General features: G+C 36.1%; 1 protein-coding gene across 6 annotated transcripts in view; it reads left to right on the top strand.

Annotated features, from left to right (window-relative positions):
- The window catches only part of ZNF438 (zinc finger protein 438), a 59,318-nt gene that overhangs the window by 573 nt on the left and 40,849 nt on the right, over nt 1–17,896 (top strand). For 3 of the 6 annotated variants that reach the window (XM_085301376.1, XM_085301370.1, XM_085301375.1), the window contains exons 1-2: nt 267–1,743; nt 2,246–2,299. The gene's annotated coding sequence lies outside the window, so the exon portion shown is untranslated. Of the gene's footprint in view, nt 1–6; nt 120–266; nt 1,744–2,245; nt 2,300–17,896 lie in introns of those variants that run through there. The other 3 variants (XM_085301373.1, XM_085301371.1, XM_085301374.1) reach the window with 3 other exon arrangements.

Here is a 17,896-nt window from a genome sequence, read left to right as displayed (position 1 = left end):
TCTCGCGCCGCGGGGCCCCGGGAGCGGCGGAGCCCGGGCGCAGGCTGCCGAGCTGCGCTGTGCGCTGGCGCTGGGCAGGCGCGGCGCCTGCCTGCGGCGCGCGGAACCGAGAAACGCGGGTGCGGTTGTAGCACAAGCGGTGGCGGGCTGTAATAAAGGCGAGGGGCGGCCCTGCGTGCCGGCGCTTCCGCACATCCTGGAAGTCAGCGCTCCCGCGGTTCGTGCTGACGCCCTTCAGATGGCCGCGGAGCACGCGCGGGGCCGCGGCGGCAGCGCTGGGCGGTGCCGAGCGCTCGCCCGGCGGGCGGTGCCCTGCGCCCCGCGGCCTCCCTCGGCGCTGGGGCGGCAGGTGCCGCCGCCGCGTTTGCGCGTAGCCGCGGGGCCGAGGCCTGGCGGCCTCTCAGTTCCGCGGCACCGGGGATGCGGTCACCGGTGCGTTAGTGCCAACGTGAAGAAGTTTTAAGTGCGCTGTGTGGCAGGCGTTGGGGAAACGAAGCGTGAAAGCAGCGCAGGGGACAGTTTAGGAAGGACGGCCTTCGACGTCTTCRGTGCGGGGAGCTGGGGTCGTGCTTTCCTGAAAGACGTCCCTAATTCTGTGCCTGGCTTAAAATTTATTCGTTACAGCTMATCTTGCCATCCTCTTGCTCATCAAGTCATTTTGTGTTTTGCTCAGTTCCGTTCTTCATGTTAAGTTTTTCACCCTGAAGCTTTTTAATGAGGATGTAGGATAGAAGTCTCTGTCAACAGCCTGGCCGTCAAATACTGGCTTAGTTTAGAAATTACTCTTGAATTTGCACGTATTGATTTATTTAACCTTGTAATATGACATTAATAGTGGTCTTTTGTATAATTATTATAATTATAAAATATTACAATTTTTGTGTAGTTATTCCATAACAGAAAAGGAAAGAGAAAGATGAAATGAGGTAAATGCACAGCTCCTTTATATCACAGGAGGTTTATATGCAGTTTTGTATGTTTTTAATAGGCCTGATCAGCAACCAAAATACTGAACTTCCTTCTTCTTTAACCTAGTCATAGGTAGTTATTTTTAGTACTAGTTTTGTGTGAAGCTTTTTTTTTTTTTTTTTTTTTTTTTTTTTCTTCCTCTCTTGTCCCCTCATTTTTTTTTGGTGCAAAGTAAAATAAAAGTCTCGGGGATTGGTGCAGAGCTTCTTCTCCTTTGGTAGATAAAAGAATCAGATTTTCTTCAAAGTTAAAGTCAGTTAAAAATCCTGAAGAGTCAGGAAAAGGAAGGAGGGAGACTTACGGTTGTGGTGCACATTTAAAATATTCTTTATAATGGTCTAGTACAATCTTGTGAGTGTTAGGTTAGTGTAACTATTGAAAGATATTTCTTGGATAATGATAACTGAAAGATCAGAAGATTGAAATGGTGTAAAGTATAATCCAGATTTTTTTTTTAACTTCTGCACAGGATGTTATTGTAATAGATATTTAGATAACTAATTAAAAAGTTACATAATTAAACTATTCAAAGAATTAATGAAGGAAGTGTTGTTTTCCTATGCATCCTTTATATTTTTGTGAATTTTGTCATTAGTAATGACAGTGACAGCAAATGATAATATATTTCTGACTTTACTATATGAAACTTCAGATATATGTAGTGATTTTCATATATATTTTTAATGCACAGGTTCAGTGGTTATGCTGAATTAAACCAACTGAATGTTCTCCATCTATGACTTGGGCTGTTTTGAGGAATTTTKTGTGCTGAAGGTAATATGTCATTTATGGAAGTAGTTTAATGTTTTAAATATATATATGAAAATGGTGATAGTTTTTATTTGCATCTAATGAGATGCATGTTGTTAGGCCATGAGGATGGTGAAGAGATGGTGAAAATACCTTTCAATGAACATRGTATTTTAGCTAAAAGTGTTAGTGCACTTACAATTTTAGAAACTTAAAGATATTTTWAAAAAGCAGTCAAATCAGGAATGTGTTAACTTCATCAGTTATTTTAGCTGTATTGATTCRAATATGTATGACTGTAATTTCTAATCTAATGTACTATTAGTGTATGATAAGATTTAAGGGAAATGTTATTGTGTTTGATCAGCTGAGTTTTTTTAAACAGATTTTATTAGGATTATTGCTTGAATATTTACTGTTTTTTAAAATTTATGCCTCTGTGTTTCTCATTTAATAGAATTTTTGTCCTTTCCTAAATATATTTCCTTAGATATTGGGACTTCTGTTTTTTGTTTTCCTTAAACAGGAATTAAGATGGATGAAATGTTTCTTTGGCCATAGCAGCAACAGGATGTGTAAGGTAGGTGTGTTGAAAGAATACAGTTAATATCCTTGCAGAATATTCTGGTTTTTGTTTCTATAGCTCTCTGAACACAAAGAAATGGCATATGGTGAGATGAGGTTTGAAAGAGGTCTGTCTTTCGGAAATTTCATGACAGGCACCTCTTTCCAATGGTAGATCTAGGTAGCTTACCTCCTGGTTCTGGTAAACTGCCACATTTTTATCACAGGTTAATGGAGTACAAGCAGACAGCCTTAGGTGCCTCATGCATTTCAAGTTTGCATTCTTTGAATGAAAAAWTTTGAATGTGTCCTTTCTGTAAGGTTTGTGTGCATTTGCTTTTGTAAAAGTGGAAGGAGAAAATATCACAAAGCCTGTGAGTCTTGTTTTCAGTATTCTGTTTAAATGGGATCAAAGGAAAAGACTCATTCTTCATATGTTTTAATCTATCTGTTTTCCTTCTTAAACAGACAATTTTTGTTTCTATATTTGATTTGTTTTTTTAACATTTCTCACTTTAATGTCAGTGAGGGTATATTCCAATGGGAGTGTTCCACAGTGAAATTATTTGTGTTCAGAATTTCCATAAAAGTTATTAACAGTTCAGCAGCAGTAAAATACTATTTTTGATGCTTATCCTCATCTGAAGTCAAGTTAAGGTTTTGTTCTTATTTTCTTAAGATTACTGCTTCAGTTTTATCTGTATAATTGACTACTAGAGAACCATGAAATGATTTTGTGTAAAAATATTTTTAAATAAAACTTTAAATATGAATGTATGTTTGTACAAGGCTAACAYTGGCAAATAACGAAAMAGTTATGCTTGGATAATACTTGTTAGCTTTCTCGTGAAGTGTATTTGTATGTTGTTGTTACCAAAGTTGAAAGAAATGCGAACCTTGCATAGTGTAAATGTTAAAAATATGTATGTTGTGTATATTCAATGCTTGAAAATTTGAAAATAAATTTTGAAAATAAAAGGTTGTAATCGCTCTTGCTTCGCTACTTTATCTTGCTGGTGTAACAAACAGACTCTTACTGTCAATTTRAAAGGAAGGTCATTTGTGGAATTATGTTGTCTTTGCTGTCACCCTTCTGTATCATATTGATCTTGTCACGCTTCTTGAAAATACAAAGAATAGCTGGGGGTAAGCCATCTTAGATTTCATGTGATGTTTGCTAATTGTGTCTTTGACTTACTATAGTATAGTATTTGTGGATGTTAGTTTGTCCTTAATAATCTGRTTAAACTGAGTGTAAGTAGTATTCAAGCTATTTTTTTAACTGTTTTCATGGATATTTATAACATAATTAAAAATTGTAGGAAAATATTGTCACAGTTTGTGGAGCAACATCTTAACTCTTACTGACTAATATCRAAAGTGTGATCAGAACACTATAAACTTTACTGTGGTACAGTTGTACTATGTTGTTATTAAGCAAGGGTACAAAACTTCAAGTTAAGGAGTAGCTATCTTTGGTTTGTCTCTTGCCTTTTTGCTAAATTAGGAAAGAACGAACTTTTCTTGGGAAAGAACCTAAACTTTAAAATACTCTTTTCATTTTTGGTTCTTTCTGAGATCTTTTTGAAGGGTGTAGAGTACTGAAAGCCTTGCCTGAGGGAAGGCTAGCAAGTGTCCTGCAACCAAAACAGGTTTAGTATTGAGCAGTTAGTGTACTTCATAGCACAAATGGAAAGGAAAGAATACAATATGCAGCTCGATGCATCTTGCAGACCAATAATGCATTGTGGTCACTTCATTTGTGGTTATACTTGTTTAAAAAACTAAAAACTCTGATTTGCTTTATTTATTTCAGAATGATGAATTATTTTCTCATGAGATCATATAAAGAATAAAACTATGCTGTTTTGAGGAATAAATATATATTTTTCAAAGAAGTGGCTTTCACTTTCAGTGCATATTAATTTCTGTGCAGGTCTTCTGTATTTTTATTCTCTAGCTAAAGAAATTGGTTGTTCTTCAGAAYAACCAAAACCAAGATTGTTGGTTTAGGAAAAAATTATCTTGCTTAATGCCAAGAGGGAKTCATGCACTGAGATAAAGTTCAAAGCTGGAGTATCTCTGTCCAGCAGAAATGCCCCTGTTACAAGTCTCTGGAAAGAAGGGGAGTATTCTTAGGTTCTACTTGGGTGTTTGCCAAGAGCAGCAGGTGCAAATGAGATGGGAAAGCAGATGAAAAAGTATGTTTACTTCAAGTAGGTGTAATAGCTAGGGGGAAAAGAAACTCTATATGGCAGGTGTACAGGACATATCACTGAAATCAGTTTGGAATATTATGTTGCTTCTAAATTCAGGCTTCATGGAGAATTTCTGCTGTTTGGATGATGTTTGAGTAAGGAAATGTTTCTGTGACTGACCTGCCAGTCAGTCTGTCAAGTTGTAAAGTCGGATGTATCAGCAACTGAAAGTTGGAATGTCTGTGAGAGCTGCTCAGGGGTTGTACTCCCCCTCGCTCCACCAACCCCCACAAAAAAGCAGAAACCAAACCCAGCAACCTTTATTGAGGATGAGTGTGCGAATGTGAGTGTGCGAATGCTTGAGTCATTATTCATCCACTGTAAGAGACAGTTGTAAGGGACTCTTTCCTCTGTTAAAAGAACCTTTCCTTAGGAAGAACTTTCCTCTTGAAAACTATGTATGCTTACTCCAACGTGWTTAGGTACAGGTTACTCCAGTGTGATTTCTGTCACAGCTATACATTTTTGCCATTTCAGTTTTCCTGTGTATATGTTTATAGTCCTTCAGGACAAACCATGGGAACAAAGATGTTCCAGTTACTGCTTTGTGTGCTTCTGAGCATGYTTGTGTCTTCTGCGTGTATGTGATCTTAAATAATAAAGGATACAGAAGTTAATACAGGCCCTGCTTGACTAGTTAGTTTCCTCAAGTGAGGTTACAACCTGCCAATTTTTTGCAAGTACCYGTAATCTCAGATTTTCATTAGCTTGGTGTTTCAATGAAGTAGCACCGTGTGTAGCAAGACACGAGGTTCTAAGAGATCTTACTGTTCTTAGCTCARTCAAAACAGATGGTGAAGAAATAAAGTAGATCCTATGTATTTAGGAAGCATGGCAGTAAAGTTTAAATGTTGGCATTCTGTCCAACATCATTCTCTGTTAATGACATACTTCTGCCTTTAAGGGACAGCATATGAACCCCAAAATACTCTTAGAGTCAGTCTGTAAGAAGAATCAGCCTGTAAAAATTGTAGGGCTCTACTGTGTATATAAGCAAGATCTGCATATGATGAAACAAGCGCTTACCAGGCTACTAGAAAAATATCCCAAACTGATATTATAGCTGTTTAGTGGAGTTTATCGTTGTTGTCAGCAGATTTTGAGGCTTTACTGAAGAAGGAAAACAAATTGTTACAGGATCTAGGCAGAAAACAATCTTCCATATTTAAGGACTGAAACTGAGACCACCCAAATGCCTTTAGCGCTTTTTTCTTATTTTCAAAAGCAACTTGTTCTTTTTAGCGAAGTGTTTATGTGAAGTGAGAGGTGGGGGAATCGCTCTCTTACCTTCTTCCCAGAATTATGATTTCAAATAAATGTTACGATGCTCTTTCTGATCATCAAAGGAGAAAGTCTTAGACCTTTGATTCTCTTATTTTTAGCTTTCAGATAAAAATGGCTATAGGCAGTTATGACTGAGTATCTTCAGAGGAACGTTTGTCTTGGAAACTTTTAGCTAGTTTGCGCTGAATATTTACCCCTTTAATGTCAATAGGGTGTCTACCATATTTTAGGATATTTTAGTAGTTAATTCAGGGGTGTTATATGTTTATTGTAAGTTATGTAAAGTAAATGGGATGTRGAATGTTTTTCTTTTCTGTATTTACATGTGTTATGTTATCCATTAAAATGTYAATAGATACAAACGTAGAAGCCTTAATTAAAATAAGGGTGGGTCAATTTTATTACATTACCTGCCTGCTTCTGTGCAGAAGCATACCTCCTTCCTCATTGAAGGCCCAGTGGCGAAGAGTCCACTTATCTGCTGTTTAGGGTAGTCACCTTTGTTTATTCTGCCTTTGTCTATTCCTGTAAACCAAGGGGTTTCTTCCCAGGAAGATGTCCTAATTGGCATGTTACAGAGTTGAGGACTATGCTGGGTGGGGTGTAAGCAAGGTATTATACTGAGGGAGAGGAAAGTAAGGACTACATGGCCTGAGATRATAAGAGTCTTTTAACATTCATGATGGTATATAATCAAAGCAGAGGACTCTGTTAGGAATCTTGTTTTCGAGAGCTCTGCTGATTTCTGAGATCTGTAAGAGTTTATACTTGGAATCAGRGTAAACAAAATGTTGGGTTAAATAAAAGCATGTTAGAGAATAGCACAGGAAATAAAATGCTATGGTAAAAGTAAATATCTTGCTGTCATATAGTATGCCATCAGAGTATATGTGGTGGTTAGTAYCTCATGTAAAAAGTAGGGTGTAGAGTGAGAGGAGATTTGGAGAAAAGGCTAAAAGTGTGATCTATGGAGGTGGAAAATTGATAAAGAGAAATTTAAAAAGTTAGATTGTTTACCTTTTGAAAAGCAACAAATATGATGAAATGTAGCACAGATGTACAGAATGATTGACTGTTTTGGAAGAAGTGATTTAAGAGCTTTTGTTCTGTTAGTTTATGATGGGGATGATAATTCCAGTTCAATAAGGGGACATTCTGTGAAATTAAAGTGGCAAATTTACAACTTGAAAAAGGATATATCTTTAAATACATTGATAAAACAGTTCTGCCATGTAGGGTTTTTTAATTTAGGAAAATTAAAATCAAATTAGGATAATTTGGAATGCAAGTCCATTATATGGACTCAGGTTACTTTTTTTCTAAAAGGGTATACACCTTCAGCTTTTGAGTCATTTGTTAATTTTTTTTCTGTCCATCACTCTTCTACTAGAGCTTATCTAAAAACCTTGACGACTTGTACTGAAAGTGGGAGTAGAGGAATTCATTTTTTTCCCAGCACGTTTATAGGAAAGATTCAAGGATCTAGCATTCAAGGAAAGATTATAGCATCTTACTAATTCATTTACTTCCTAGCTGTTTGTTAGGGTACACGTAGGTGAAGTATCAACTGGGTACTATGGCTAGTTTGGTGTGGGAATGTTTGCTGATGCACTTTTTCTTGTAAGTGGGGAGTTCAAAGAAAGTTTTGGGCAATATCGTTGGAGTGTTCATGAACTTGAGCAGAAAGTATGTTCAGCAGTTGTTTTTACAATTTTTGCCTTTAATCAGGCAGATTTTTCTGGTCCCTGGGTTCACATAGTAAATAGGTGTTCCCAAGCAAGTTTAATCAAAGTTAGTTCACAGGTTTGTTCTGTTTTTGCCTGTGCCTAGACTGATGGAGTGTTTATGGAGGGTGAGTTGAACGGACATTGGCYTCTGTGTCATTCAGCCAACTTCCAACAAGTTTGTAAAACGTCATAAGAGCAGTGGGGTATCTTAATTAAATGAGTAGGCTTGTTACTCTGCCAGTCTTCTCTCTAGCATGGTTCAAGTCCTAGAAACTACATTTGTTTTCAGTCTCTCAAACTCAAATACAAATTTCTGTGATAAACAAAAGCATCAAAAGCAGTGCTCAGCAGGAAAAGATACACTAACTATACTTGGACCTACAGAATCAACTTTTGTTTATTCCCACTGAAATATTCTTTAGTATCTATTATAGTGTTTATAATATCTAGTACAGACAGCAGTTTTTAGTTTTGGTATGTTTAGCAACAGTCTGACTTAAATTTGTCATATTTGGCTGAAGAGCAACAAAGAGCAGGTGTCAAGGAGGTGCTGTGACAGGAATAAAAAGATTCAGAAAGCTTATGGAAATTCGGAGGGTGAGAGGGGAATCTTCCTTCTGTTTTTTCCCTGCTAGAAGCCATACTCTAATGTTCAGAATTGTGGTTCAGTTTGAACATGATGTTGCAAGGGTTGATGCATTGATACAGGTGTTCTTTTTCCACAATCTTTTAAACTGTGGGAGAGGATTTATTTTTAAAATAAAATRTGCCTGTGCAATTTTAATTGATAACTTAATTACAGAAAGCTTGTCTGAAAGGTGGTTGCTTAGTGACCTGTGCAAGATTTTCCTGGCTTAGAATAGTCAAGATTCATAATGTAATGTTTTTTTGTGTGAATCTTAAAAGTGGAATTCTCCTATTAAGAGAGGAGAAACTTCAATGGTTGAAGTGCTCTGTCAGGAATAATAGACATAAAAGTAACAGTTAAATTTAAAATATTGTTTATGGTTGGAACATCTAAATAATAAGCTTTGCTTTTCAGGGATTGTCAGTATTTCAAAAATAAGCATTTAAAAGCCACCACTAAATATTTAYCCATCTTTGCATAAGCAGATGGGTGCCAGATGTGTGTGGGGTCCTGGAGAATTTTGTTGCATTGGTTTATTTATGTTTAATTTTGTAGTTAGCAGAATGCTTCAGATGTTCATGGCTTTTTTTTTTTTTTTTTAAGGCTGGAAGTACTTTATCTTTGCCTTAACTATTAAGTTATATAAGAAGCCTGAAAATTGGCCTCGTTATTAAGTTAATTACTTGTTTATCTTTCTCATGTTTTAATTTATTTTTTACTCATCATCCACCAGCACTTCAAGAATACTTATTGCCGCAGTACAGTTTGTAGATTATAAAAGTACAAAGACAATCAAATGTCTAATTTGGAGTAATTTTGATCAGAAGCTGCTAAATTTGAGAGTTGTGCCAATTCTCCACTTTATGTGTATGAGGATGTACTGATACTTTGTGAAGCCTGATGGATTTTTTTCTTTTGTAATGGAAGTGTTACTTGCTCCAGAATCTGAGGAGGATAGTAATAAATCTTTTGATTTTTCTCCTTGAGATGATGCTCTTTAATCTTGTGTTAGTGCTTTAGAAAACCATGCTGCCTCTTGCTTTAGTTCTGATAGGCTTGGTAGTTGTAGCAGCTCTTACTGTTTCCTACAGGGGAGATAGGATCTCAAATAGAGTGGATGTGTTTTATTGTGCACTTAATCAAAACACAATGAAAAAGTCTTTTTTTTAAACAAATACTGTAGTGAGATATGTTGTCARAAGTGTCATGTGTGTAATGTACATGTTCTGTTCTCCTTAGGGCTTATAAGGTCTTGATTGGAGTATGCTGTTCAGGTTTGGGAACAAATCTTCACATATTTTTTGCTGATGGGCAGTGTAAATGGAAGGCTAGAAGAAAGTAGGACAGACTAGACTGCTTGTTAGCTGTAGTGTTTTGAATTTCTATTCTAGGTAGCTACTTTCAATGTCTTGAAAATGAYGTGTCCTTGAATAATTGTGGTCAGATCTAACTTGAAGAAGATGGAGTGAAGCTGTTTTGATTCCCTAAATGTAAAGGAAGACAGTTTCTATCAGTGGTGCTGTGAARTTTATTCAGACAGTGATAAGTCCAGTATGCTTCAAGATTTTGCACTTCTAAACATTTGAGACTATATTCTTCTGATGCAGGTGAGATGCTGGAACTTTAATACAGTTTGGTGTTTTATTATCATCATTTGTCTGTCTTGAGCTTAATTTTGTACAGGTATTTTTCACCTGGGATTCAAATGCCTTTCTTTACTGCAGTGTCTGAAAGATTTTGTGACTGAATAAAGAACATTAAAAAAMCAGATATATTAGGGGTTCTGTATTTAAAGATTTTATTCTGGATCATTTAACTGTAAACATTTCTAAAGTTTCTTTAAAAGAAATGTGAAACTGTAGATTTTATTTAGGCTAGATGAGGACCTGCAAGGATCATACCTGTTRTTCTGAATGTTCCAATTGCTGAATGGAGATTACGTACAACTTCATAATCTAGATTGATAGGATGCTGTCCCAAGACCAGAGCTGTGGTGTGATGATATGAATCATACTCTGCAAGTATGATTCTGCAGTCCAAAGGACCCTATTTCCACCTGCCCCCAATCAGTGTTAAACCTGTCAGGTATCTCTGGTTGTRTGTTCTGACATTTCCATTGAGCTGTGAGCAATTCGCTTTCTGGTTGAATCCTAGGCAGAGTACCTGTCTGTTGAAAAGCAATTCAGTATCCTTGCATTGTAGAAGAGCAGACATGGGGAAGCTTAGATAATACTGCTGGACTTTGTAATTTGATGCAGATAAGCTCATTTCTCATGGAAGATGGAGGACGTTAGCAAAAGCATAARTAAAACATTGCCTAATGATTAGTTAGAAGTTACGTTTGGGATTACTCTTCAAATAAACAAGGGAGYGTATTTTTGCTGTAGACAATACTGTAAAACATTGTCATATTCTGCCTTCTGCAGAACGAAGGAAAAGGAAGAAGGCATTTCCAACATCTGCTTTAGTTGTTGTGGTTCAGGTAAATCAGAGGCAAAGTTTACAATTCTTTATTTTCTTAGGTACTTAATTTGCCCTTGAAAATGATAATTCTGATTACTTTGGGTATAGTTCTTTGTGACTGAGATAAAATATTATTATTTAGGGAACAAGTGAATTCCAGACAGCTGAGGCTATATATATTTATATTTTAATAGCCTTAGATTTTAGGAGGAAACTGAAATTTTTGCACTTCTTAAACCATAATTTTTTTGGTCTTACCTTTACAAGGTATTTAGGTACAAATGATAACATTTCTTTGGGGACTTTTTGCATACTGTTATTTAGAGAAATTGCCACATCCTTTATATATTGTTGCAATACCATAATAATTGATTACATCTGGTACAAATGAATGCATAATTTTTGCTCTAACTTGGCTATATTCTGGGAGACTAAACTTCTCAGGGTCTCTGAACTTCCCGGAGACCTTTTGAACAGTAGGCAATTTTAGGGTAAAAATGTCTTAAATTTACAGGAGAGTGACCAGTTCTCCCTCTAATAATGTAAAGTCTTTTTGGTTGTGCATAGTTCTGAGGCCTAGCTTTGGTCCTTGCAAATAGTGAGCAGGACTTACAGAAATGTTAAGACTTGAAGCAGCCCATTGGTAGCTGKGTGATCTTGCTTCAGTGAAGCAGAAAAGCACATTTCATTTTAAAAGTCAGTCAATCCTGAAGCAGTAATATTCTCATACCTTCGCTCTAATGTTCTTACGTCTTTGRTAGGCTGATGGTTTGTAAAATCTGAATATAACAATTTTTTGTTTCTTAGGAGTTTTTTTGAAGTTAGTAGGGTAGAGGGAAAAAAAATTACACTAAAAATGTATTTTACATCTAATTTGTGTTTAGTGGTAGAAGTACGCACGAACAGCCTATATCTTAAAACGACAGACTATGCCAATAACCTAGCCTTTGGTGTAAGTATAAGCTTGATTTCAACTGTTCATTCTMTTTGTCATGCAACCGTTGTTTAGAGCAATTATTAATGTGTAATTGATCTAATGGATTGTAATAAGCATTTTTGGAGTTCTGCATTTAAAAATCTTCAAACGTACGGTCTGAAATACTGAAGGTCATTGGTATTTTTTTTGATTTTTGAGTACAGAAAAACGTCTTTTCATATTTGAGATTAGAGTAGAGTGAAGTCTTTTTTAATTGAAACCACTTTATAGAAATGCAGATGTCGGTGAGACATTTAGTTGATCAAGTTTTTAAAAGTGGAAAATTCCTTTGGATTAAGCATACTGCCATCTAAGTTGATGCCGATTCTACTGACTGTATAGCTGATTCTGTTGACTACAGCATTGGCTTGTTTTGCATAGATTTCTTCCTGTTTCAGTTCAGAAAACGGCAGAGAAATAAAGAACTGAAAATGTTGATCTGCAGAAGTTGAGGAGTAATAGCTGTAATTAGAGTATGGAAAATGAAAGCTTAAGAAAACAGAGTAGTTTCCTGATGGTGATATCTAATATTTTCTTGAGCACCTTCCTCCTTAAAAAAAAAAAAAAAAATGGAGAGGAGTAGGAAAAGGATCCTTTCTTGTGTATTGGATTGTACATATCTGCTCTTGGAACCATCCTACCTTATCAGGGACATAGAATGAGCTAATTATCCCAGGTCTTTTTTAACTCAGATTTCAGTGATGGGAGGACTAAACATCTTGAGCAGTATAAGCTTTTCTTTGGTCTAATTCGAGYTTTTGAAACAATTTTGAAAGTGTGTGCTGTTCATCATTGAAAACAGTTAGTCGAATTGTCAATTTATACTGTTTAGACTTTAAACTCTAGAAAGACCCATTTAATTTCTAAATTGCTGATTAAGTAGTCAAAGCTTAATAATTAAAAGTTAACGGATAAACTTCAAAACTTTGCACAGGTTAGTATTGATTGTCACAGAATACCATCGTGGAGTATATTTACAAATAATGGTTTCAGATTTTTTTTTTAGCAACTTTTTTCTCTGATACTCATCTGTGAATAGTATRGTTGTCCTAAGGGAAGTAATTGCTTTTACTCAGTCTTTAGTTGTATTTAGAAAGCTGCTTTACATTGTGATGGAGAAAGTGTTTAGGGTACATATTTCTTTTGCTTTTGGAACAGATTAGGTAGAATCATTGACRTACAGGTGCTGACTGTCCTTAGATGCCTGAAAAACAGATAATATTTTAAATTTATATGAAGTGTCTAGTCACATTTAAAAACTTAATAACTTGGAAAGTTATTATCTTTGGAATTCACTTTTGCATTATAAACTGGATTCATGGGTCCAGAGTATGATTTGCCTTTACTTTCAGGTTTTTAAAGTTAGTTATGTTTGTATCTGGAAATAAAATGAATGCAGGTAACCTCTTCATTAAAAAAACACTGGTAAACTACTAGTTACCAAGTAATAAATCTAAAGAGTCCCTACCAAGAGCAGATGTAATCAGGAGGAAAATTTTGATTTGCAAAAAATGTCTTTTATTAATGGTGCACTCTATCGTGAGCGGCAGTGCTACCTCGGAGTCCAACCAACGAACCAATTAAATTACCTATTGCACGCTCAGCTTCTGGTACGTTGCCTCCCCTGGGGAAGGCCAGGCAGAGTTTCCCTCTGCCGTTGCTGTCAGTTCATTTGACTTGGGCTCATCAAGAGTCCACGTAGCCAGCTCATGCCTTCCACCTGGCTTTCRAACTGGGCAGTTAACCCTGCTAAACCACTGAAAAGCTGCAATTTTATCCACATTGAGTATTATAATTCAACTGAAAAAATGATGGCAGTATTACTGGAAGTAYTTTTTGTGTTACAAGTACAAGTCCTTTGAAGACAGACTGTCTTATAACAGTACTGAAGTATTTTTCTGACTGATCTAGACGAGTGTTGTGTGCTCTGGATAGATTTGCGCTGAGTTCATAGGCATTGCAGATTTACTGTAGTTGAAGGGTTTATCTATCATTGTACTTTCTTGGTATATTATCTTGTATGGACGTTGTACTGCTGAATAATTAATCTGCTTTGGAGCAGACCAGTTTGGAAGAAGTGACTGTAATCTCAGAAGAACGTGTCTTCCCTGGAAGAGTTATTTCGATCTGTTTTTGCAAATAACCAACCCTTAAAAGTAGAATTAAGTTTTAGTATAGCAGAAAATGGAACTTTCCCCTAGTAACCTTTTCCTCTGAAATGAGGACGCTTGTCCCTTTTCAGCCTCTGTCTCAGTAAAATGATAGAAAATATAATTGTTTCATATTTCAGTTTTGTTTCCAGAAGAATGGCAGTTAGGTATTTATGCAGGCCCTTGTGTCACCAATAACTTTTTGGTCTTGATTGTTAGCTCTTYTCTGCATCATACCTGCCCTGTTTGCATGCCCATACTTCGAAATTGCCTCATGTGCTTCTGTTGTGTCTTCATTTTTTGCTTTTTTTGTAAGTTTTTAGTTTAGTGATTCTACTAAGCTGGCAGCTGAATAGATTTCGTTCATGCAGGAGTTTGCTCTGCATGCAGAGTTAGTGATGACAAAGGCATGAGGGCAAGGAAAAGGAAACAAAATGTGAATCAGAGCAAATGGTAGAAGGAAGATAAAGGAAAGCAGAGGGGAAAACCTGAATGACAAGATGAGAAAAAAGAAGCTAAAGTGCTGGAACTTAAATGCCATAGGTGGTGTACTGCAAACACTTGGAACGTGTGATGCTGTTCTGATCGGTAATTTTGAGGACAGGGAAATAATCTGTTGAAGTTTTTAATCAGAAAAGTATTCTACCTCTTTTTTTGGTAAATCAGATATACACTAATACCCTTTGTAGGGGAGCACGTTATTTTTGTTTAGTATGATGAGAATATATTCATCAGTTTTTAATCAACAAATTCATAAAAACAGTATAGTGCGTGGTTGCTTTACTGCTTATTTTTTGTGTGATCAAGGTTGTATTTTGCAGCATTACCTATCAGTTGTTATAAAGTCATGCAGTTTTCTCCACTGGAGAGCTTAAAAAAGTCTCATACTTAATTAAAATGATTCCTAGGACTGTGTGAAGATCATGTATGTATGATCTCTTGTTCACTTTTCAAAATGGTACTTGAAAGCTTTGTAACTGAATTCAGCCACAGTCAGATTACTCAAATTCCGTTGTGTCTCTAGGGAATAGAAATCTCTTCAGTATCAAATATATAGAATAGCTTGAACCTATTCTGTTGAGTGTTGGGGTTTATTTCAGAGTTTGATTTTTATGGAATAGATAACTGAGAGTTAGCATTCTTGCTTGGATAATGTACTATTTATTTTGGAAGGAGGTTTTCCCTGACTAAATAAGAACAAGATGTTTGACCACCTTCTAGGGAGGAGGCTGTTTGGTCAGCATTAAAAAAAAAAAAAAAAAGATCTAAAGAGACTACTGACTGTTCTTACATGTTGTTTGAAATGTTTTCATATTTCTTCTGGGCTTTAATTATACAGCGTATACATGGTAACAAGATCAAGGATTCTGTTCTGTTCATGGAAGTATAGCTTTATCACATCATTGTGAATTTATAGGGTAGTAATATATAGTGTTTTTTTCCATTCCTGCATATTGCAATTGGTTTGTACAGCCTCATAGTTTGGCAGCAGAGAGCTCAATTTTTCATGATTTTTTTTTTTTTGGCATGAAAGGGTTACTGTTCACATTTCCTGTGTAATTCCTTCTGATCTTGCTGGGCTGTAATTACTTTCTTGATGTTAAACATTCCCAGGCTCCTATAACCTTCCAGCTTGCTTGCACTGGCCAAGTTTGTCCCAGGTGATCATGTGGGCGAACCTCCTGTTTTTAAGGATAAAAATCTCTCCTTCCTGTGTAAGATAGGCTACATACTCATTCCTTTGCTGCGCAATCCCAAGAGATATCCTTTTAAAAGATAATAATAAGGTAACACATGAGTCTTTTAAAGTCAGAGTTAACAGCCAAAGAGTTGAAAAATCAGCTGTGTGGGTTTAGAATTTGCTGAATCCTACTATTTCACATAAAAGATTATCTTTTTTTATATCACAATCTATTTTCCAAATGTATTAAGAAAAGTCAGATTTTGACTGTAGCATTTCACTTTTGACCAAATAATTGGCAAATCATTTTAAGCTTTCTAGAATGTACAACTACTTAGTTGAATTTGCAGGGCTTTTTTTTTCTTTYGAAATCCTTGCAGTAGTTGCATATCCTGTAGAAAAGGAAAGAATATTACTCAATTCTGGCTCGTCTGTGTAGTGCAATTAACTTATATTTCTTCAGATTTTTAGTTTGTGGTATATAAGCAGTAAAGACAAAGTATTATTTTCTCTTTAGCAGAAGTTACTACATACTGCTGAAAAATACTGTGTTTGGAGGTGTGGGAACTGTTCTGTTCAGCAAAGGCACGGAAAGTTTCCGCCTGCTACCTTTCAGCTGCTCTTCAACTTTAATCTGGAGGAACCAGCTGTAAGAAAGCGAGTGAAGTTCACTTTCCCTGACCTTTATGCCATTTTCTCATGGTTCCAAGAAAGATGTAAGATTGTAAAACAGAAGGTTTTTTTAGAATGTGAGCAGTTACTATGTGGTGCTATTGGCATTGACTTTTTGTTACTAACAGTGTCAGACAGGGTAGCTGGAGGTTCTGTGCACCATTGATTCAATAAGTACCCCAAGTTTTGATACTTCATTCAAGAGCAATGTCATTGGCTTATAATCCTGTCAAAGATGAAACATTTTTCCTAACGCTAGGTCTTACTACACGATGCTAATTGGTTGCTGTGTAAGTAATTCTGTTTTGTTTAGATACAGTTTTGTGCTTGTAACTCGGGTGCTCAAAGACTTCCCAACTGTTGCAGGGTTGACAATTCGAGACATACATGGCCTAATTTTCTGCGATCTTATTAATGTGTAACTGCATTTGAGCTCAGTGGGGTTATACATGGAAGAAAACATTAGGAAGGTAATAAATTCTAGCAGCTCCAGCCCTATTCTTAGTTTGATTCTCATGCATACCAAAGTATGTGCTTTACTATATAAATAGAAAGTTGACCAGTTGCTGTTCATGTTAACTGTACCACTATGCTGATGAAGGGTGAGAAGAATAAGTTTYAATGGAAATACGTTGTCCTAATTTTTAGCAAGAATTTTTCAATTTGATCACTTATTTGTAGTTGGAATACAGTCAGTATACTCCTTGGCCTTGATTACATTCCATGTCATATAATTACAYGGAATGTGGCTGTCAAATCTGCATATTTTTATTGTTAAAACTTGAGGATCTTAATGGCATGTTATTCAAGCAGACAGCAAACAGATTCTGGGATGAAGTATTTATTCAGTATTCATGTGAACAAAAACATGAAGCACCAAATGAGTATAAGTGAATAGACAGAGGAAGATATTGCTAAATTCGTGAAATTGAAYAGTGCCTTTATCATTTATCATTGCCTTTATGTGATTTTCAGTTACCTGAGATTTTTTAGGAAAGGTCATAGAAATGTCGTATAACTTACCACTTGTGTCTGTGTTAAACACGTTGTCAAGGATTCCGGTCTTCCTGTGCAGCAAAGCAGCAGGGGTTAGAGGTTTTGGCTGAAGCTTTTTTTTCAAAATAGCTTATTTTTGACTTTGTTACAAATACGCTGGTGATCTCAAAGTTGGTTGAAAGTGAGTACAGCTGTACCATTTGCCTGTTYGCCCTCTAATAGATTTCTTTTAATTTCACTACTACTCAGATGAAGGCAGTGAGGAATTGCACATTGTATTGTAATTAAAGGTAACCTGTTTTGAATTTACTTTTAATTTATGAGCGTCTAATGCTCAGAATGTAAGAGACTTGACTTATCTAATATAAATTTCACCTTTGCAATGAAAAATTCCCTCAGTGGTGATGAATTTTCTTCTGATGAAAAGTATGTGGTATAAGGGTGCAAATTACCTCCTCCTTTTTGTATAGAACGCATGTTAAAGGATAGAGGCTGGTGCTGTTGATCTGGTGTGCTCGTGTGTGTGTRTGTGTTGATCTTTTTGTGGTTTAATTTAAAATAACTCCTTTGATTCAGACATCTCTGATATGCTGTAGGCACAGTGATCCTGGTAGCCACATTGCAGGGAAGAATTGGGCCTAATCAATGTTTTTAATGCAGAGAAACAAGCTTTGGTTGAAAACAATGCTGTAAAATAAGGGAATAATTTGAATTAGGTGAGTTTTTCTAAAGCTTTCAGACAATGGATACAATTCAGTATTTTTATATTCAGTGTTTT

The sequence above is a fragment of the Rhea americana genome, unplaced genomic scaffold (assembly GCF_003343005.1).
Source record: "Rhea americana isolate MKP2758 unplaced genomic scaffold, rheAme1 scaffold_176, whole genome shotgun sequence".
NCBI classification, from domain to species: domain Eukaryota; kingdom Metazoa; phylum Chordata; class Aves; order Rheiformes; family Rheidae; genus Rhea; species Rhea americana.
This window is presented reverse-complemented; position numbering and strand designations above follow the sequence as displayed.